Below are 20299 nucleotides of genomic sequence, written 5' to 3'. Positions count from 1 at the left end.
CCACGTCTAAAATGTTCAATTTTGATTGTGAAAAGGGGAATTAGCTTAAATGGTAGACCGGTCGCTTAGCATGCGAGAAGAAGCGGAATCGATCCCCGCATTCTCTACTTGTGTTTTCATGCCTTTCACAGTGGCTTTTATTGCAAAGCTGGTTGCACCTGGAGGGTTTAGAGCGAATTTCCTTACGTCAGCTTTGCCGGTTCTGTATAGTACTAATCATTGCAATCCTTCAGAAGCCCTATCAAGTCACAGTTTTCTTTTATTCAATGGCGCGTCCGCAGTGGGAAATCAAAGCACTAAATATATAGCAGAGTGCTGTCGATTAGGCCATAGGAATCATCACCAGAAGCGATGTGACCACCTGTGAGAAAGATAGCGTTTTTGTCAAATGGAAGCAGGTGGACTTGAGGGTGAAGCAGCTGGACTTGAGAGTCCTAGAAAACCCATAGTAACTGTTATTCTCTGGCCTTCAAGGGAATAGAACGCTATTTTAGCTTTTTTGTGCGGTGCTGGCAAAAAAAAAAAAAACAGGTCCCATCTAGATTTGAATTTAGATCGCTGGATGCAGAGTGCTATCCATTACATTATGGAACCTCAAGATGGTGTAGAGCTGCTGCCCGAGATGAAGATGATGAATTAAAAAACTGGCCTTGCAGGAAAGTAGCAGAAGGTCCATCCAAGTCAAGGCCAATGTGCATTGATTTCTGAGTAACTCGTCATTCGGCATGCAGGGCTCCTCACACATTTACTGGAGCATTACTAGGTAGGACCTTCAAAAGAAAAGCACGCTATTCTAGGCAATTTGACGACTAATGGTGTTACCTGGATGTGGGACAAATACAAATGAATGTATTTTATATAATTATTTTTTTACTTTATTTTTGATGTTTGAAAAGTCACTCAATGTATTGTTTTATTGTATTTGAAAATAATTTTTAACAAAAAAAAGAAAAAAAAAAAGCATCCCTGATCTCATCTGAACTCGGAAGCAAAGCAGGGTTCGGCCTGGTTAGTACTTGGATGGGAGACTGCCTGGGAATACCACGTGCTGTAAGCTTTTTGAATTCCTTAATTTGGCAAAAAAAAAAAAAATTTTATTAATTAATTAAAAAAAAAAAAAAGAGGTAAACTATTGAGGGGCCAAGGGCATTGTTTCTGTCGGTGCTGTGTCAAGGCAAGCTGAGCGGCACTCGGCTCCTGGTGCTGCGCCTATTTTTAAATAGCCAACACTTGACGGCTGCTCTCGCTTACGGCCATACCACCCTGAGCACGCCCCCTTGAGTTTGACTGAGTCACTGCTTTCAAGGAAGTGTGAGGTGGCAGTAGGGAGAGAAAGGCTCTCCCATTTTGATTTTCTTTATTGTTTTTTACTTGATTTTGCTTGAAATAAGTTATATAAATTTTGTTTAGTTTTAGTTAAACCCCAGACAGTCTTATCTGTTTGGGGTTAAAACCTTTTGAAAGGATGGACACCCCGGTAAAGGAACAGGAACTGAAAATGGACTATGGCAGCACGGACAAAGCTACTCCTGAAGATAACAATTCAAGAGATTTAAACAAGGACATCAACAATGATGACACATGGGCAACTGTTGTGGCAAGAAGGAGGAAAAATAGGTCAGACACAAGTAGAGGAGGAAGTGGAGAAAAACAACAAACTAAAGGTAAAGCAGTTGCTGAATGTTTGGAAAACACCCTACAAACAAGTCAAAGAAAAGAGATGATAAACAAACTGAAAAGTCAAGCAAGATTTCAGAGACAATATAAAAAAGAAACAACTTTGACAATGACTGTGAAAGATCCTGGAAATATCACAGTAGTTATGATTATAAAGGCTGTGGAAGGAAAGACTGGAGTTGGAAAATTGTTTGGACTGAGAAAAAAATCTAATTTTGACTATGAACTCACTATGGAAAATGAAACAGACTGTGATCATTTAATGGATGGACTCATGATTAACCAACAATTCTGTGAAATATCAAAACTCTGCGCAACTGAGAGAATGGTTTCTTTTTTAAATTTACCCAACTATATTCAAGATAGTGTAATCATCCAAAAGCTTGTGGACTGGGGAGTTTCTCCAATTCTCCCACTAAGAAGAAGATATCATCCAGGAACAACTGTGGCTGATGGAACAAGGTTCATCAGGGTGAAATTTCCGAAAGAAGTCATGACTCTTCCTTACAACGTCAAATTTGATACGGAGGAAGGACCCAAATATTTTAGAGTGATACATGATCAGCAGATAAAAACATGCAGATTATGTGGAAGCACTGAACATGAAAAAAAAGACTGCCCACAATTTGTGTGTAGAGAATGTCTGGAGCAGGGGCATTTTGCGCGGGACTGTAAAGCCCCACAGTGCCAAGGCTGCAAAAAGACAACATTGTGGTGCAGATGTGAATCGGACGAGGAAGAGACTGGAGTTATGGAAATGCATAAACCAATAGAGAAATCAAGCTATGAAGAAAGTGAGGAGGAACCACAGGATTTAACAGTGGATGGTTTGAATGAACAAGAAGAGGAGCAGGCTTTGAGTGAAGAGGATGAAGGAGATAAAGTAGAGACTGAGGCACAACATCTAATGAAAGATGATGGACAGGACATGGAAAAAGAACATGGAGCAGCAGGTGAAAATACAGAAAGCAGAATTGATGAAGAAGTAAGCGATGATGATAATGATGAAATAAATATTGGGACTAAAGACAGAACAATAGACAGCATAAACAGAAGACGCAGAAAAACTGTACAAATAAATATTCAGCAAGTGCTTAAGAAACAGAAATTACAAAAAGAAGCAAAAGCAAAACTAAAAACTGACAGAACTGATCTAAGATTTTAGATATAAAAGACAACAAATGATTGATGGCTTGTTTAATTTGGATTTTCTTTTGTTTGGATGGCTTGTTTTCTTTTTATATTTCTAATGAACAACTTATGTTTGGTTTCAATTAATGTAAGAGGGCTGTCATCTAAAGTGAAGTTTGAAAATGTAATTGCTTTAACAGAAAAATGTGATATAATATGTATACAAGAGACTGGATGGAATGAAACAATTATTAATGAATTTAAAAAATGTTGGGATGGGGAAATATTGTATAATAATGACCCAAATAAGAAAAAAGGCATGGCAATATTAATTAGAAGAGGAATAGGATGCTCATTTGATGTTTTATTTAAAGATAACTATGGAAGGATCTTAACTATTAAAATTATAAATAACGGTGAAGAAATAACAATATGTAACATCCATGCTCCAAATCAAGACTTGGAAAGAGTTACTTTTTTAAGAACCTTAGTGTTTTAATGAGTGGATGGGATAATGTTATTGTCTTAGGAGATTTTATTACTGTTTTAGAAAGGATAGATGTAGATGATTATATGGTTTATAGAGCAGATGTTGGAAGAAAAGAACTGAAATACATGATTGAAAAACATAAATATGTAGATGTATGGAGAGAGAGAAATAGAGCCAAAAGAGAATACTCAAGAAGGCAGTGGGTGAATACAGTTTTAAAACAAAGTAGATTAGACTATGTTTTATGTACAAGAAGATTAGAATCTTTTATTTCAAAGATTTTTTACAAGATTTTTAGCTGTAGTGACCATGATTTTTTGTATGTAATGATGGATTTCAGTGGAGTTGAAAGAGGACCAGGTGTATGGGTTTTTAATACAGAGCTCTTAAAGAATGATTTTTATAAAATTGAAATGGAAAATATTATTATTAATAGTGTAAATGATGAGTTATATGATGAAGAAATAAGTGTGTGGTGGGACAATGTCAAATTAGAGGCCAAAAGATTTTCAATAGAATGTTCAAAGAAAATGCAGAAAGCTAATCGAGCTAAAGAAAGACAATTAAACAAAGAATGGGAGAATGAAATGGAAAAGATAACAGAAGGAAATATGGATATTAGGAGAATAGTGATATTAGAAGAGAAACTGAAAAAAGTAGAAGAGGAAAAATATATGGGAGCTAGAATAAGAAGCAAGATGAAAAATACAGTGGAAGGAGAAAGAAGTACAAAGTTCTTTTATGATTTAGAAAAAACACGACAAAAAGCCGATTTGATAAAGAATGTCTCAATAAAAGGGAAAAATGTCAAAGATAAAGAAAGTATTTTAAGAGCAGTTAAAGATTTGTATGGAATTTTGTTTAAAGGAAAAGGAGTTCATGAAGAAGATAAGGATTTTTATTGAATCAAATAAAAGTTAAAGTAAGTGAAGAGGATAAAGAACGGTGTGATAGTGATATAACTGAAGAGGAGATAAATGAAGCTATAACACAATTAAGTAATGGGAAAAGCCCTGGTTTAGATGGTTTATCATCTGAGTTTTATAAGACTTTTAAAGATGTTTTAATTCCAATTTTAAAAGATCTTTTTACTGCTATTTTTAAAAAAGGAGAGTTGAGTGAGAGTATGAAGAAAGGAATGATTAAAATAATTTATAAAAATAAAGGTGATAAAGATGATTTGCAAAATTATAGACCTTTAAGTATGCTTAACACGGATTATAAGATATTAGCAAAGATTTTAGCAAACAGACTTAAAAAGGTAGTTCCCACTCTTATCACAACTAATCAAGCTTATGGTGTAATAGGCAGAGATATAGCAGACACAATAACAAGGATAAGAGATTTAATCTGATACATATAGATAAAAAAGGATTTTTATTCAGCATAGATCTAGAGAAAGCTTTTGATAGAGTTGAGCACAGCTATTTATTTGACTTATTTATCCAGAAATTTGGCTTTGGTGAGAATTTCATTAAGTGGATCAAATGTTTTTATACAGATATTTATAGTTGTTTTAAAATAAATGGATTTTTAACAGACTACATTGAGATTTCCAGATCTATAAGACAAGGATGTCCTTTATCAGCGTTATTATACACACTAGTTGCTAAAATCAGCATCAAACTTTACACAGGTAGGGAAGTTATTGATCAAAACAGTGACTTTCTCTTGAATGAGCATCTCACAAGCCCTGTCTGGCATTACAAGATGACATCAGGATTTAGCAGAAGTTTGTTGTCCAGTGCCTGGATCGGCCAAGTTACTTATTCCAGTTGACTTAAAATCAGCATCAAACTTTACACAGGTAGGGAAGGTATTGATCAAAACAGTGACTAGAATGAATGTATCGGAAGCCCGGCTAGCTCAGTCGGTAGAGCATGAGACTCTTAATCTCAGGGTCGTGGGTTCGAGCCCCACGTTGGGCGTTTCTCTCTCTTTTTTCGGCAGCTTTCAATTGGATTCTTCGAGCATACCTATTGAGACAAAGTTCAGCATTTCTACTACAGTTGGGTTGCTCTCGAAGTCTCTGTGGTGCAATTGGTTTGTGTGTTCGGCTGTTAACTGAAAGGTTGGTTGTTCGAACCCACCCAGGGAAGAATTAAGCTTTTCTCTGCCTTGCAACTGCTAACACGTGCACTGGGCATAGATCCTGGCCCACGTGCTGTCTGGCATTACAAGATGACATCAAGATTTAGCAGAAGTTTGTTGTCCAGTGCCTCTATTGGCCAAGTTACTTGTTCCAGTTGACTTAAAATAAGCATCAAACTTTACGCAGCTAGGGAAGGTATTGATCAAAACAGTGACTAAAATGAGTGTCTCACAAGCCCGGCTAGCTCAGTCGGAGAGCATGAGACACTTAATCTCAGTGACATGGGTTCGTGCCTCACGTTGGGTGTTTCTCTTACCTTTCTCTCTCTCTTTTCGGCAGCTTTCATTTGGGTTCATCCAGCAGACCAAGTGAGACAAAGTTCAGCTTTTCTACAACAGTTGGTTTGTTGTCTGAGTCTCAGTGGCGCAATTGGTTAGCGTGTTTGGCTGTTAACCGAAAGGTTGGTGGTTCGAGCCCACCAAGGGAAGAACGAATGCTTTTGCTGCCTTGCAACTGCTAACACGTGCACCGGGCAATGATCCTGGGCCACGTACTGTCTGGCGTTACAAGATGACATCAAGATTTAGCAGAAGTTTGTTGTCCAGTGCCTCTATTGGCCAAGTTACTTGTTCCAGTTGACTTAAAACCAGCATCAAACTTTACACAGGTAGGGAAGGTATTGATCAAAACAGTGACTAGAATGAGTGTCTCACAAGCCCGGCTAGCTCAGTCGGAGAGCATGAGACACCTAATCTCAGTGACGTGGGTTCGTGCCTCAGGTTGGATGTTTCTCTTACCTTTCTCTCTCTCTTTTCGGCAGCTTTCATTTGGGTTCATCCAGCAGACCAAGTGAGACAAAGTTCAGCGTTTCTACCACAGTTGGTGTGGTAAGTCTGAGTATCTGTGGCACAATCGGTTAGCGCGTTCGGCTGTTAACCTAAAGGTTGTTGCTTTGAGCCCATCCAGGGACGAACGAAGGCTTTTGCTGCCTTGCAACTGCTAACACGTGCACCGGGCAATGATCCTGGGCCACGTGCTCTCTGGCGTTACAAGATGACATCAGGATTTAGCAGAAGTTTGTTGTCCAGTGCCTGGATCGGCCAAGTTACTTATTCCAGTTGACTTAAAATCAGCATCAAACTTTACACAGGTAGGGAAGGTATTGATCAAAACAGTGACTAGAATAAATTTATCAGAAACCTGGCTAGCTCAGTCGGTAGAGCATTAGACTCTTAAGCTCATTGTCGTGGGTTCGAGCCCCACGTTGGGCGTTTTTCTCTCTCTTTCCGGCAGCTTTCAATTGGATTCTTCGAGCATACCTATTGAGACACAGTTCAGCATTTCTACTACAGCTGGGTTGCTCTCGAAGTCTCTGTGGCGCAATTGGTTAGCGCGTTCAGCTGTTAACCGAAAGGTTGGTGGTTCGAGCCCACCCAGGGACGAATTAAGCTTTTCTCTGCCTTGCAACTGCTAACACGTGCACTGGGCATAGATCCTGGGCCACGTGCTGTCTGGCGTTACAAGATGACATCAGGATTTAGCAGAAGTTTGTTGTCCAGTTCCTCTATTGGCCAAATTACTTATTCCAGTTCACTTAAAATCAGCATCAAACTTTACACAGGTAGGGAAGGTATTGATAAAAACAGTGACTAGAAAGAGTGTCTCACAGGCCAGGCTAGCTCAGACGGGAGAGCATGAGACACTTAATCTCAGTGACGTGGGTTTGAGCTCCACGTTGGGCGTTTATGTTACCTTTCTCTCTCTTTTCGGCAGCTTTCATTTGGATTCATCCTGCAGACCAAGTGAGACAAAGTTCAGTTTTTCTACAACAGTTGGTTTGGTGTCTGAGTCTCAGTGGTGCAACTGGTTAGCGTGTTCGGCTGTTAACCAAAAGGTTGGTGGTTCGAGCCCACCCAGGGAAGAACAAATGCTTTTGCTGCCTTGCAACTGCTAACACGTGCACCGGGCAATGATCCTGGGCCACGTGCTGTCTGGCGTTACAAGATGACATCAGGATTTAGCAGAAGTTTGTTGTCCAGTGCCTGGATCGGCCAAGTTACTTATTTCAGTTGACTTAAAATCAGCATCAAACTTTACACAGGTAGGAAAGGTATTGATCAAAACAGTGACTAGAATAACTTTATCAGAAACCCGGCTAGCTCAGTCGGTAGAGCATGAGACTCTTAATCTCAGGGTCGTGCGTTCGAGCCCCACGTTGGGCGTTTCTCTCTCTCTTTTCGGCAGCTTTCAATTGGATTCTTTGAGCATACCTATTGAGACACAGTTCAGCATTTCTACTACAGCTGGGTTGCTCTCGAAGTCTCTGTGGCGCAATTGGTTAGCGCGTTCAGCTGTTAACCGAAAGGTTGGTGGTTCGACCCCACCCAGGGACCAATTAAGCTTTTCTCTGCCTTGCAACTGCTAACACGTGCACTAGGCATAGATCCTGGGCCACGTGCTGTCTGGCGTTACAAGATGACATTAGGATTTAGCAGAAGTTTGTTGTCCAGTTCCTCTATTGGCCAAATTACTTATTCCAGTTGACTTAAAATCAGCATCAACCTTTACACAGGTAGGGAAGGTATTGATAAAAACAGTGACTAGAAAGAGTGTCTCACAAGCCAGGCTAGCTCAGACGGGAGAGCATGAGACACAATCTCAGTGACGTGGGTTTGAGCTCCACGTTGGGCGTTTATGTTACCTTTCTCTCTCTTTTCGGCAGCTTTCATTTGGATTCATCCTGCAGACCAAGTGAGACAAAGTTCAGCTTTTCTACAACAGTTGATTCGGTGTCTGAGTCTCAGTGGCGCAATTGGTTAGCGTGTTCGGCTGTTAACCAAAAGGTTGGTAGTTCGAGCCACCCAGGGAAGAACTGATTCAGAAGAACAGAGAAAAGCTTAATTCGTCCCTGGGTGGGCTCGAACCACCAACCTTTCGGTTAACAGCCGAACACGCTAACCAATTGCGCCACAATTTTACACAGGTAGGGAAGATATTGATCAAAACAGTGACTTTCTCCTGAATGAGCATCTCACAAGCCCTGTCTGGCGTTACAAGATGACATCAGGATTTAGCAGAAGTTTGTTGTCCAGTGCCTCTATTGGCCAAGTTACTTGTTCCAGTTGACTTAAAATCAGCATAAAACTTTACACAGGTAGGGAAGGTATTGATCAAAACAGTGACTAGAATAAATTTATCAGAAGCCCGGCTAGCTCAGTCGGTAGAGCATGAGACTCTTAATCTCAGGGTTGTGGGTTCAAGCCCCACGTTGGGCGTTTCTCTCACGTGCTGTCTGGCGTTACAAGATGACATCAGGATTTAGCAGATGTTTGTTGTCCAGTGCCTGTATTGGCCAATTTTTTTTATTCCAGTTGACTTAAAAAAACCATTAAACTTTACACAGGTAGGGAAGATATTGATCAAAACAGTGACTTTCTCTTGAATGAGCATCTCACAAGCCCTGTCTGGCGTTACAAGATTTTCAAGGTATTGATGAAAACAGTGACTAGAATAAATTTATCAGAAGCCCGGCTAGCTCAGTCGGTAGAGCATGAGACTCTTAATCTCAGGGTCTTGGGTTCGAGCCCCACGTTGGGCGTTTCTTTCTCTCTTTTCGGCAGCTTTCAATTGGATTCTTCGAGCATACCTATTGAGACAAAGTTCAGCATTTCTACTACAGTTGGGTTGCTCTCGAAGTCTCTGTGGCGCAATTGGTTAGCGCGTTTGGCTGTTAACTGAAAGGTTGGTGGTTCGAGCCCACCCAGGGACGAATTAAGCTTTTCTCTGCCTTGCAACTGCTAACACGTGCACTGGGCATAGATCCTGGGCCACGTGCTGTCTGGCGTTACAAGATGACATCAGGATTTAGCAGAAGTTTGTTGTCCAGTTCCTCTATTGGCCAAATTACTTATTCCAGTTGACTTAAATTCAGCATCAAACTTTACACAGGTAGGGAAGGTATTGATAAAAACAGTGACTAGAAAGAGTGTCTCACAAGCCAGGCTAGCTCAGACGGGAGAGCATGAGACACTTAATCTCAGTGACATGGGTTTGAGCTCCACGTTGGGCGTTTATGTTACCTTTCTCTCTCTTTTCGGCAGCTTTCATTTGGATTCATCCTGCAGACCAAGTGAGACGAAGTTCAGTTTTTCTGCAACAGTTGGTTTGGTGTCTGAGTCTCAGTGGCGCAATTGGTTAGCGTGTTCGGCTGTTAACCAAAAGGTTTGTGGTTCGAGCCCACCCAGGGAAGAACGAATGCTTTTGCTGCCTTGCAACTGTTAACACGTGCACCGGGCAATGATCCTGGGCCACGTGCTGTCTGGCGTTACAAGATGACATCAGGATTTAGCAGAAGTTTGTTGTCCAGTGCCTGTATTGGCCAATTTTTTTTATTCCAGTTGACTTAAAAAAACCATTAAACTTTACACAGGTAGGGAAGATATTGATCAAAACAGTGACTTTCTCTTGAATGAGCATCTCACAAGCCCTGTCTGGCGTTACAAGATGACATCAGGATTTAGCAGAAGTTTGTTGTCCAGTGCCTCTATTGGCCAAGTTACTTGTTCCAGTTGACTTAAAATCAGCATAAAACTTTACACAGGTAGGGAAGGTATTGATCAAAACAGTGACTAGAATAAATTTATCAGAAGCCCGGCTAGCTCAGTCGGTAGAGCATGAGACTCTTAATCTCAGGGTCGTGGGTTCGAGCCCCACGTTGGGCGTTTCTCTCTCTCTTTTCAGCAGCTTTCAATTAGATTCTTCGAGCATACCTATTGAGACACAGTTCAGCATTTCTACTACAGCTGGGTTGCTCTCAAAGTCTTTGTGGCGCAATTGGTTAGCGCGTTCGGCTGTTAACTGAAAGGTTGGTGGTTCGAGCCCACCCAGGGACGAATTAAGCTTTTCTCTGCCTTGCAACTGCTAACACGTGCACTAGGCATAGATCCTGGGCCACGTGCTGTCTGGCGTTACAAGATGACATCAGGATTTAGCAGAAGTTTGTTGTCCAGTTCCTCTATTTGCCAAATTACTTATTCCAGTTGACTTTAAATCAGCATCAAACTTTACACAGGTAGGGAAGGTATTGATAAAAACAGTGACTAGAAAGAGTGTCTCACGAGCCAGGCTAGCTCAGACGGGAGAGCATGAGACACTTAATCTCAGTGACGTGGGTTTGAGCTCCACGTTGGGCGTTTATGTTACCTTTCTCTCTCTTTTCGGCAGCTTTCATTTGGATTCATCCTGCAGACCAAGTGAGACAAAGTTCAGCTTTTCTACAACAGTTGGTTTGGTGTCTGAGTTTCAGTGGCGCAATTGGTTAGCGTGTTCGGCTGTTAACCAAAAGGTTGGTGGTTCGAGCCCACCCAGGGAAGAACGCATGCTTTTGCTGCCTTGCAACTGCTAACACGTGCACCGGGCAATGATACTGGGCCACGTGCTGTCTGGCGTTACAAGATGACATCAGGATTTAGCAGAAGTTTGTTGTCCAGTGCCTGGATCGGCCAAGTTACTTATTTCAGTTGACTTAAAATCAGCATCAAACTTTACACAGGTAGGGAAGGTATTGATCAAAACAGTGACTAGAATAAACTTATCTGAAATCAGGCTAGCTCAGTCGGTAGAGCATGAGACTCTTAATCTCAGGGTCGTGGGTTCGAGCCCCGCGTTGGGCGTTTCTCTCTCTCTTTTCGGCAGCTTTCAATTGGATTCTTTGAGCATACCTATTGAGACACAGTTCAGCATTTCTACTACAGCTGGGTTGCACTCGAAGCCTCTGTGGCGCAATCGGTTAGCGCGTTCGGCTGTTAACCGAAAGGTTAGTGGTTCGAGCCCACCCAGGGACGAATTAAGCTTTTCTCTGCCTTGCAACTGCTAACACGTGCACTGGGCATAGATCCTGGGCCACGTGCTGTCTGGCGTTACAAGATGACATCAGGATTTAGCAGAAGTTTGTTGTCCAGTTCCTCTATTGGCCAAATTACTTATTCCAGTTGACTTAAAATCAGCATCAAACTTTACACAGGTAGGGAAGGTATTGATAAAAACAGTGACTAGAAAGAGTGTCTAACAAGCCAGGCTAGCTCAGACGGGAGAGCATGAGACACTTAATCTCAGTGACATGGGTTTGAGCTCCACGTTGGGCGTTTATGTTACCTTTCTCTCTCTTTTCGGCAGCTTTCATTTGGATTCATCCTGCAGACCAAGTGAGTCAAAGTTCAGCTTTTCCACAACAGTTGGTTTGGTGTCTGAGTCTCAGTGGCGCAATTGGTTAGCGTGTTCGGCTGTTAACCAAAAGGTTTGTGGTTCGAGCCCACCCAGGGAAGAACGAATGCTTTTGCTGCCTTGCAACTGCTAACACGTGCACCGGGCAATGATCCTGGGCCACGTGCTGTCTGGCGTTACAAGATGACATCAGGATTTAGCAGAAGTTTGTTGTCCAGTGCCTGGATCGGCCAAGTTACTTATTTCAGTTGACTTAAAATCAGCATCAAACTTTACACAGGTAGGAAAAGTATTGATCAAAACAGTGACTAGAAAAAAATTATCAGAAACCCAGCTAGCTCAGTCGGTAGAGCATGAGACTCTTAATCTCAGGGTCGTGGGTTCGAGCCCCACGTTGGGCGTTTCTCTCTCTCTTTTCGGCAGCTTTCAATTGGATTCTTTGAGCATACCTATTGAGACACAGTTCAGCATTTCTACTACAGCTGGGTTGCTGTCGAAGTCTCTGTGGCGCAATTGGTTAGCGCGTTCGGCTGTTAACCGAAAGGTTGGTGGTTCGAGCCCACCCAGGGACGAATTAAGCTTTTCTCTGCCTTGCAACTGCTAACACGTGCACTAGGCATAGATCCTGGGCCACGTGCTGTCTGGCGTTACAAGATGACATCAGGATTTAGCAGAAGTTTGTTGGCCAGTGCCTGTATTGGCCAAATTTTTTATTCCAGTTGACTTAAAAAAAACATTAAACTTTACACAGGTAGGGAAGATATTGATCAAAACAGTGACTTTCTCTTGAATGAGCAACTCACAAGCCCTGTCTGGCGTTAAAAGATGACATCAGGATTTAGCAGAAGTTTGTTGTCCAGTGCCTCTATTGGACAAGTTACTTGTTCCAGTTGACTTAAAATCAGCATCAAACTTTACACAGGTAGGGAAGGTATTGATCAAAACAGTGACTAGAATAAGTGTCTCACAAGCCCGGCTAGCTCAGTCGGAGGGCATGAGACACTTAATCTCAGTGACATGAGTTCGTGCCTCATGTTGGGTGTTTCTCTTACCTCTCTCTTTTCGGCAGCTTTCATTTGGGTTCATCCAGCAGACCAAGTGAAACAAAGTTCAGCGTTTCTACCACAGTTGGTGTGATTAGTCTGAGTCTCTGTGGCACAATCGGTTAGCGCGTTCGGCTGTTAACCGAAAGGTTGTTGCTTTGAGCTCATCCAGGGACGAACGAAGGCTTTTGCTGCCTTGCAACTGCTAACACGTGCACCGGGCAATGATCCTGGGCCACGTGCTGTCTGGCGTTACAAGATGACATCAGGATTTAGCAGAAGTTTGTTGTCCAGTGCCTGGATCGGCCAAGTTACTTATTCCAGTTGACTTAAAATCAGCATCAAACTTTACACAGGTAGGGAAGGTATTGATCAAAACAGTGACTAGAATTAATTTATCAGAAGCCCGGCTAGCTCAGTCGGTAGAGCATGAGACTCTTAATCTCAGGGTCGTGGGTTCGAGTCCCACGTTGGGCGTTTCTTTCTCTCTTTTCGGCAGCTTTCAATTGGATTCTTCGAGCATACCTATTGAGACAAAGTTCAGCATTTCTACTACAGTTGGGTTGCTCTCGAAGTCTCTGTGGCACAATTGGTTAGCGCGTTCGGCTGTTAACCGAAAGGTTGGTGGTTCGAGCCCACCCAGGGACGAATTAAGCTTTTCTCTGCCTTGAGGTAAGTAGGATAACAGCAGCGGCCTACGTGAGATAACAGTCTAAATAGAGTAGGGGGAAGAAAAAAAAAGGATTCAGTCTTACTCCATCCCGATGTGGGTGTACGCGGCTGTCCCCTGGCATAAACTAGAATGTCCGTAACAAACAGCTGGTTCATTTACCAATTGTGTAGTTTACGGTCATTTGCCACTCGTAGTTAACAAATCCTAAACCTTTAAATCTATCTTTATCGGCGAAAATTCCGGAGCCTCTCTTTAATCCAATCCTGACGGGTCTGCCGGTTTGTTGTATTCTTAGAGCGCTGCCAGCCGGTCGTCCGCGCTTTATTCAAAACCTCAACTTCTGAAAATGTCTCGGGGCCAAACTGGAAACCCCTTTTCTTCATGTCCTCAGGCGCTTCGTCTGCGCTTCCATAGGTGACCGGCCCGCTGTCAAAGAACACTCGCAGTTTCGCTGGCGGTGGTGTCTGAAATCGTATTCCCTTCTCTTTGAGCATCCTCCTGATCTGAGAATATGCCTTCCTTTTCGCCAAGGTTTCAGCAGGGTAGTCATGATCAAAGTAGATCCTGCCGTTGTTGTAAAAGATTTCCTTTTTCTTCCACGCAGTGTGCAGAACCATTTCCTTAACTTTGAATTCTTGAAAGTACACAATCACCGATCTTGGCTGCGCCTCGTTAGGAGGTCTTGGTCCGAGCGCTCTGTGGCATCTTTGAATCCCGAGTTCAATTTCAGCAAGGTCCAGTTCTTTTTTAATAAGATTATCAATGAATTGGTACATGTTGTTATTTTCAGCGCCTTCTGAGATCCTGTAAATGCGAACATTATTACGTCTCGAGCGTGCTTCCAGGTCTGTTAACTTCATCTGCATTCTTTCCTGGGATTGTAGTGACTGGCTCAGAGCTTCCCTGAAATCCGTGGACCACTCCTCGGCCTTGGCGATGCGGGTCTCGGCCTCACTCACTCTGTCAGTTGTAGTTTTCAGGTCGGTTGTGATTTCGTTTAGCGTCTGGTAAATTTCCTTTCGAAAGTCCACTAATTCTCTTTTCAGATCGTCTCGGAAGATGTTTAGCTCGGACTTCATCTCCAAGGCCAACATCTTTATGTCTGCGCGGATGACCGCGACGCTTTCGTCCACTGTTGCCAGTTTTGGATTTTCCTCTTGTCCGCCATTACGCTCTCCTTGTTTCTCAGCCCCAGCGGTATCCTCTAAATTACTACCTTTTTCCGCTTTCCCAAACTGTTTTCCTTTGCCCTTTCTGACTTTCTCCCCTTCCATCATTAGATTCGATTAGGAATTAGGTGTTAATTGTATTAATTGGGGAATTAAACTCCGACCAAACGGGAGACAAAAAGTTAAGCGGCCATGCGCTTTCAGTTAACCGCCGGAAGTCTGAACCTAGCTTTTTAAAGGTAACACTGGATTGTCTTGCACAGTCAATGTAAAAGGAACTGCATCAAAGACAACCCAGTTGGTACTTTAGGCCACTGGGCTGTTTTTACTGCCTGTGAACTGTAATATGCCTCCAGGGAGTTGCTGACACACGTAACAAAAACAACATGAACAAAGAGTAGATTGGATTGGTCTCACAGAATTTCTTGTGGCACTGCAGGTTCCTTCTACAGGGCTCGTTGGTCTAGGGGTATGATTCTCGCTTAGGGTGCGAGAGGTCCCGGGTTCAAATCCTGGACGAGCCCTACGACTGTCATAGAAAAGCAGTGGTGCTGTGCTATCTATGGTGTTTCTCTGTTAATTGTAGCAGCTTTTGCTGTGACTTTAGTGAATGAACATTTAGTGGACTTCTGATCTAAATCAGTCTAACATGTACAATTATACAGACAAAAAAAGGAGCGGCAATGATTTGGTTGTTAGATTTGTTTATGGATCTTGAACAACCCACCAGCTTTATATGTAAGCACCATTTTTTTGCTTTGTACACAGTCTCTTCTCTGTAGGCACCATGCAGGATTCAAAATGGCCTTTCGCGTTAGGTATCTCGTTTCCCTTTTAGTCATAACAGGTAATATGCATGGCAATGCAAGGAAGGTTTTCACAGCTACCGTGTTTCATCCACCAAACATTGCTCCCAAATTGAGGTGAGACTTTCAAAGACAACCCAGATTGGACTTGAACCAACAATTCCAAGCCCCGAAGGTTGATGCCTTATCCATTAGGCCACTGGGCCATTTCGCCAATCATTTGTCATGGATCTTTTGTATGCCTTCAACAAGATGCCAACGCATGGAAAACTGCACTTTAGGATCTGGATGCCAGTTTGCATTCCGTCAAATAAGATGTGTGCAACTAATGGTCAAACATTTTCTTTGAGCAATCATCCACATTCGTGTCTCATTGGTCCTGGGGTATGGTTCTCGCGTATGGTGTGACTGGTCTTGAGTTTCAAATTCCAGACAAGGCCACTCTCATTAACTTGAAATCACAACCTTTCTGCAGCTATTTTCTTGTTTGCATTTCATCATCATCCACCTAACAAGAGACCATTAGTTGAAAGCCACGAGGTATTTGAAGTCAAGATCTCCATTACCAGAGCTTAGCGGAACCTTTTAGGTTCGTAACGTGACAGTGAGATTCAAGCAAGATTGGGTGAATCTTTATTTGAAGTGTGCAGCAAGTCTGAGAATTCGAAGCTAACTATTGTCCTCAGATCATCACGCCTAAGTTTTGAGAAGACCAGTCGGAATTGTTTCACACAACTTAAATTTAACCCAACAAAGACAACCCAGATGGGACTTGAACCCACAATCCCCAGCTTCGAAGGCTGATGCCTTATCCATTAGGCCACTGGGTCAACACTAACCTTTGTCATATCTGATGTATGGCTCAGGAACTTCTTGTAACTCAGAAAAACAGTACTTTAGGATCCCTATGCCATATTGCATTCAGACGATCTGGTGTGTACACCTAATGACAAAACAGCTTCTCTGAGGAGTTTTCCATTGTCATGTCGTTTTGACCTAAGGGTATGAACCTAGCTTTTGAGGGTAACACTGGATTGTCTTGCACAGTCAACTTAAAAGGAACTGCATCAAAGACAACCCAGTTGGTACTTTAAACCCACAATCCGCAGCTTCGAAGGCTGGTGCCTTATCCATTAGGCCACTGGACTGTTTTTATACTTACTGTGAACTGTAATATGCCTCCAGAGAGTTGCTGACACACGTAACAAAAACAACATGAACAAAGAGTAGATTGGATTGGTCTCACAGAATTTCTTGTGGCACTGCAGGTTCCTTCTACAGGGCTCGTTGGTCTAGGGGTATGATTCTCACTTAGGGTGCGAGAGGTCCCGGGTTCAAATCCCGGACGAGCCCTACCACTGTCATAGAAAAGCAGTGGTGCTGTGCTATCTATGGTGTTTCTGTGTTAATTGTAGCAGCTTTTGCTGTGACTTTAGTGAATGAACATTTAGTGGACTTCTGATCTAAATCAGTCTAACATGTACAATTATACAGACAAAAAAAGGAGCGGCAATGATTCGGTTGTTAGATTTGTTTATGGATCTTGAACAACCCACCAGCTTTATATGTAAGCACCATTTTTTTGCTTTGTACACAGTCTCTTCTCTGTAGGCACCATGCAGGATTCAAAATGGCCTTTCGCGTTAGGTATCTCGTTTCCCTTTTAGTCATAACAGGTAATATGCATGGCAATGCAGGAAGTTAATGACATGCAAACACATCTCAAGAAGGTTTTCACAGCTACCGTGTTTCATCCACCAAACATTGCTCCCAAATTGAGGTGAGACTTTCAAAGACAACCCAGATTGGACTTGAACCAACAATTCCAAGCCCCGAAGGTTGATGCCTTATCCATTAGGCCACTGGGCCATTTCGCCAATCATTTGTCATGGATCTTTTGTATGCCTTCAACAAGATGCCAACGCATGGAAAACTGCACTTTAGGATCTGGATGCCAGTTTGCATTCCGTCAAATAAGATGTGTGCAACTAATGGTCAAACATTTTCTTTGTGCAATCATCCACATTCGTGTCTCATTGGTCCTGGGGTATGGTTCTCGCGTATGGTGTGACTGGTCTTGAGTTTCAAATTCCAGACAAGGCCACTCTCATTAACTTGAAATCACAACCTTTCTGCAGCTATTTTCTTGTTTGCATTTCATCATCATCCACCTAACAAGAGACCATTAGTTGAAAGCCACGAGGTATTTGAAGTCAAGATCTCCATTACCAGAGCTTAGCGGAACCTTTTAGGTTCGTAACGTGACAGTGAGATTCAAGCAAGATTGGGTGAATCTTTATTTGAAGTGTGCAGCAAGTCTGAGAATTCGAAGCTAACTATTGTCCTCAGATCATCACGCCTAAGTTTTGAGAAGACCAGTCGGAATTGTTTCACACAACTTAAATTTAACCCAACAAAGACAACCCAGATGGGACTTGAACCCACAATCCCCAGCTTCGAAGGCTGATGCCTTATCCATTAGGCCACTGGGTCAACACTAGCCTTTGTCATATCTGATGTATGGGTCAGGAAGTTCTTGTAACTCAGAAAAACAGTACTTTAGGATCCCTATGCCATATTGCATTCAGACGATCTGGTGTGTACACCTAATGACAAAACAGATTCTCTGAGGAGTTTTCCATTGTCATGTCGTTTTGACCTAAGGGTATGAACCTAGCTTTTGAGGGTAACACTGGATTGTCTTGCACAGTCAACTTAAAAGGAACTGCATCAAAGACAACCCAGTTGGTACTTTAAACCCACAATCCCCAGCTTCTAAGGCTGGTGCCTTATCCATTAGGCCACTGGACTGTTTTTATACTTACTGTGAACTGTAATATGCCTCCAGAGAGCTGCTGACACACGTAACAAAAACAACATGAACAAAGAGTAGATTGGATTGGTCTCACAGAATTTCTTGTGGCACTGCAGGTTCCTTCTACAGGGCTCGTTGGTCTAGGGGTATGATTCTCGCTTAGGGTGCGAGAGGTCCCGGGTTCAAATCCCGGACGAGCCCTACGACTGTCATAGAGAAGCAGTGGTGCTGTGCTGTCTATGGTGTTTCTGTGTTAATTGTAGCAGCTTTTGCTGTGACTTTAGTTAATGAACATTTAGTGGACTTCTGATCTAAATCAGTCTAACATGTACAATTATACAGACAAAAAAAGGAGCGGCAATGATTCGGTTGTTAGATTTGTTTATGGATCTTGAACAACCCACCAGCTTTATATGTAAGCACCATTTTTTTGCTTTGTACACAGTCTCTTCTCTGTAGGCACCATGCAGGATTCAAAATGGCCTTTCGCGTTAGGTATCTCGTTTCCCTTTTAGTCATAACAGGTAATATGCATGGCAATGCAGGAAGTTAATGACATGCAAACACATCTCAAGAAGGTTTTCACAGCTACCGTGTTTCATCCACCAAACATTGCTCCCAAATTGAGGTGAGACTTTCAAAGACAACCCAGATTGGACTTGAACCAACAATTCCAAGCCCCGAAGGTTGATGCCTTATCCATTAGGCCACTGGGCCATTTCGCCAATCATTTGTCATGGATCTTTTGTATGCCTTCAACAAGATGCCAACGCATGGAAAACTGCACTTTAGGATCTGGATGCCAGTTTGCATTCCGTCAAATAAGATGTGTGCAACTAATGGTCAAACATTTTCTTTGTGCAATCATCCACATTCGTGTCTCATTGGTCCTGGGGTATGGTTCTCGCGTATGGTGTGACTGGTCTTGAGTTTCAAATTCCAGACAAGGCCACTCTCATTAACTTGAAATCACAACCTTTCTGCAGCTATTTTCTTGTTTGCATTTCATCATCATCCACCTAACAAGAGACCATTAGTTGAAAGCCACGAGGTATTTGAAGTCAAGATCTCCATTACCAGAGCTTAGCGGAACCTTTTAGGTTCGTAACGTGACAGTGAGATTCAAGCAAGATTGGGTGAATCTTTATTTGAAGTGTGCAGCAAGTCTGAGAATTCGAAGCTGTAAGGGCCCATCTATTTTTCCTATGACGGAACTAACAGCATGGGTGAAGGTTAAATGCATGTAAGCCTTTTAGCACATGTGAAAAGAAATATTTTTATTCATTAAGATTTATTTTAATTTGTTTCCAACTCCGAATTTTAATCTGACTCCAATTTATAATAATTTTAGATTTATCTAATTCAAGCTGATTACCTTATAGGTTGTGATTCGGTCTAATTTAGATTGATTAACCTAATAAATCCTTATTCTCAAGTAATGGTTCATCATTTACCCGAAGTCGCTTAGAGTCAGTATGCTGGCCAGTTACATCTGCTCACGGACACAACCTCGCCAGTTCCGATTCTTAGCCGATAAGCTAATTTCCTTTAAATAATAATAGGCCGCCCCATGCTTGCACATATTTAAAGAAAAGTTTAATTTAGCTTAGTCAAAGAATATAACTGAAAGCTACTTACATTTACATTTACATTTACATTTAGTCATTTAGCAGACGCTTTTATCCAAAGCGACTTACAAATGAGGACAAGGAAGCAATTTACACAACTATAAGAGCAGCAGTGAACAAGCGCTATAGACAAGTTTCAAGTTTCCCCACTTCCTTTAAGCAATAATTGGCCGCCCCATGCTTGCTCATAATTAAAGGAAGTTGTATTTAGCCCCCTAATTTATATTATACTAAGTCAGTGATTGTCAGAAATCATCAGGTCTCTAATGCTGTGCCCATGCTCCATCCATTGATCCTGAATGTATGACAAATCCTGGTCGTAAGCTGCGGAAACATCAGCCTAAACAATCTACTAGATTTAAATGATTTCAGGAGATATTAGAGTTAAACAAGAATTTTACATTTATTTGTCAGGCAAAGATTTTCTATTCCAATTCACATAATTAAACAAAATAAGCCAATCAAGATTGTACAACATCAATTATTCGAAGATACATTTAAGTTAGAGATTAATACCTGACCGTATAGAAATACATTGCAGCATATAAGTCCT

The 20299-nt window shown here is 42.0% G+C and overlaps 16 non-coding genes across 16 annotated transcripts; 14 read left to right on the top strand and 2 right to left on the bottom strand.

Annotated features, from left to right (window-relative positions):
- Positions 1–5153: 5153 nt before the first annotated feature.
- Positions 5154–5226, top strand: trnak-cuu (transfer RNA lysine (anticodon CUU)). The gene has a single exon. It is a non-coding gene; the product is annotated as a tRNA-Lys (tRNA).
- A 1532-nt stretch (positions 5227–6758) lies between these two features.
- trnan-guu (transfer RNA asparagine (anticodon GUU)) lies at positions 6759–6832 on the top strand. Its single transcript has one exon. It is a non-coding gene; the product is annotated as a tRNA-Asn (tRNA).
- A 1760-nt stretch (positions 6833–8592) lies between these two features.
- On the top strand, positions 8593–8665 carry trnak-cuu (transfer RNA lysine (anticodon CUU)). The gene has a single exon. It is a non-coding gene; the product is annotated as a tRNA-Lys (tRNA).
- Positions 8666–9085: 420 nt separating this feature from the next.
- On the top strand, positions 9086–9159 carry trnan-guu (transfer RNA asparagine (anticodon GUU)). Its single transcript has one exon. It is a non-coding gene; the product is annotated as a tRNA-Asn (tRNA).
- Positions 9160–10038: 879 nt separating this feature from the next.
- Positions 10039–10111, top strand: trnak-cuu (transfer RNA lysine (anticodon CUU)). Its single transcript has one exon. It is a non-coding gene; the product is annotated as a tRNA-Lys (tRNA).
- A 97-nt stretch (positions 10112–10208) lies between these two features.
- Positions 10209–10282, top strand: trnan-guu (transfer RNA asparagine (anticodon GUU)). Its single transcript has one exon. It is a non-coding gene; the product is annotated as a tRNA-Asn (tRNA).
- Positions 10283–11159: 877 nt separating this feature from the next.
- trnan-guu (transfer RNA asparagine (anticodon GUU)) lies at positions 11160–11233 on the top strand. Its single transcript has one exon. It is a non-coding gene; the product is annotated as a tRNA-Asn (tRNA).
- Positions 11234–11940: 707 nt separating this feature from the next.
- On the top strand, positions 11941–12013 carry trnak-cuu (transfer RNA lysine (anticodon CUU)). The gene has a single exon. It is a non-coding gene; the product is annotated as a tRNA-Lys (tRNA).
- Positions 12014–12110: 97 nt separating this feature from the next.
- On the top strand, positions 12111–12184 carry trnan-guu (transfer RNA asparagine (anticodon GUU)). The gene has a single exon. It is a non-coding gene; the product is annotated as a tRNA-Asn (tRNA).
- Positions 12185–13059: 875 nt separating this feature from the next.
- Positions 13060–13132, top strand: trnak-cuu (transfer RNA lysine (anticodon CUU)). Its single transcript has one exon. It is a non-coding gene; the product is annotated as a tRNA-Lys (tRNA).
- Positions 13133–13229: 97 nt separating this feature from the next.
- Positions 13230–13303, top strand: trnan-guu (transfer RNA asparagine (anticodon GUU)). The gene has a single exon. It is a non-coding gene; the product is annotated as a tRNA-Asn (tRNA).
- Positions 13304–14949: 1646 nt separating this feature from the next.
- On the top strand, positions 14950–15021 carry trnap-agg (transfer RNA proline (anticodon AGG)). The gene has a single exon. It is a non-coding gene; the product is annotated as a tRNA-Pro (tRNA).
- A 1039-nt stretch (positions 15022–16060) lies between these two features.
- trnar-ucg (transfer RNA arginine (anticodon UCG)) lies at positions 16061–16133 on the bottom strand. Its single transcript has one exon. It is a non-coding gene; the product is annotated as a tRNA-Arg (tRNA).
- A 451-nt stretch (positions 16134–16584) lies between these two features.
- On the top strand, positions 16585–16656 carry trnap-agg (transfer RNA proline (anticodon AGG)). The gene has a single exon. It is a non-coding gene; the product is annotated as a tRNA-Pro (tRNA).
- A 1067-nt stretch (positions 16657–17723) lies between these two features.
- trnar-ucg (transfer RNA arginine (anticodon UCG)) lies at positions 17724–17796 on the bottom strand. Its single transcript has one exon. It is a non-coding gene; the product is annotated as a tRNA-Arg (tRNA).
- A 451-nt stretch (positions 17797–18247) lies between these two features.
- On the top strand, positions 18248–18319 carry trnap-agg (transfer RNA proline (anticodon AGG)). Its single transcript has one exon. It is a non-coding gene; the product is annotated as a tRNA-Pro (tRNA).
- Positions 18320–20299: the final 1980 nt, after the last annotated feature.

The sequence above is a fragment of the Danio aesculapii genome, chromosome 4 (assembly GCF_903798145.1).
Source record: "Danio aesculapii chromosome 4, fDanAes4.1, whole genome shotgun sequence".
In the NCBI taxonomy this organism is placed as follows: Eukaryota; Metazoa; Chordata; class Actinopteri; order Cypriniformes; family Danionidae; genus Danio; species Danio aesculapii.
This window is presented reverse-complemented; position numbering and strand designations above follow the sequence as displayed.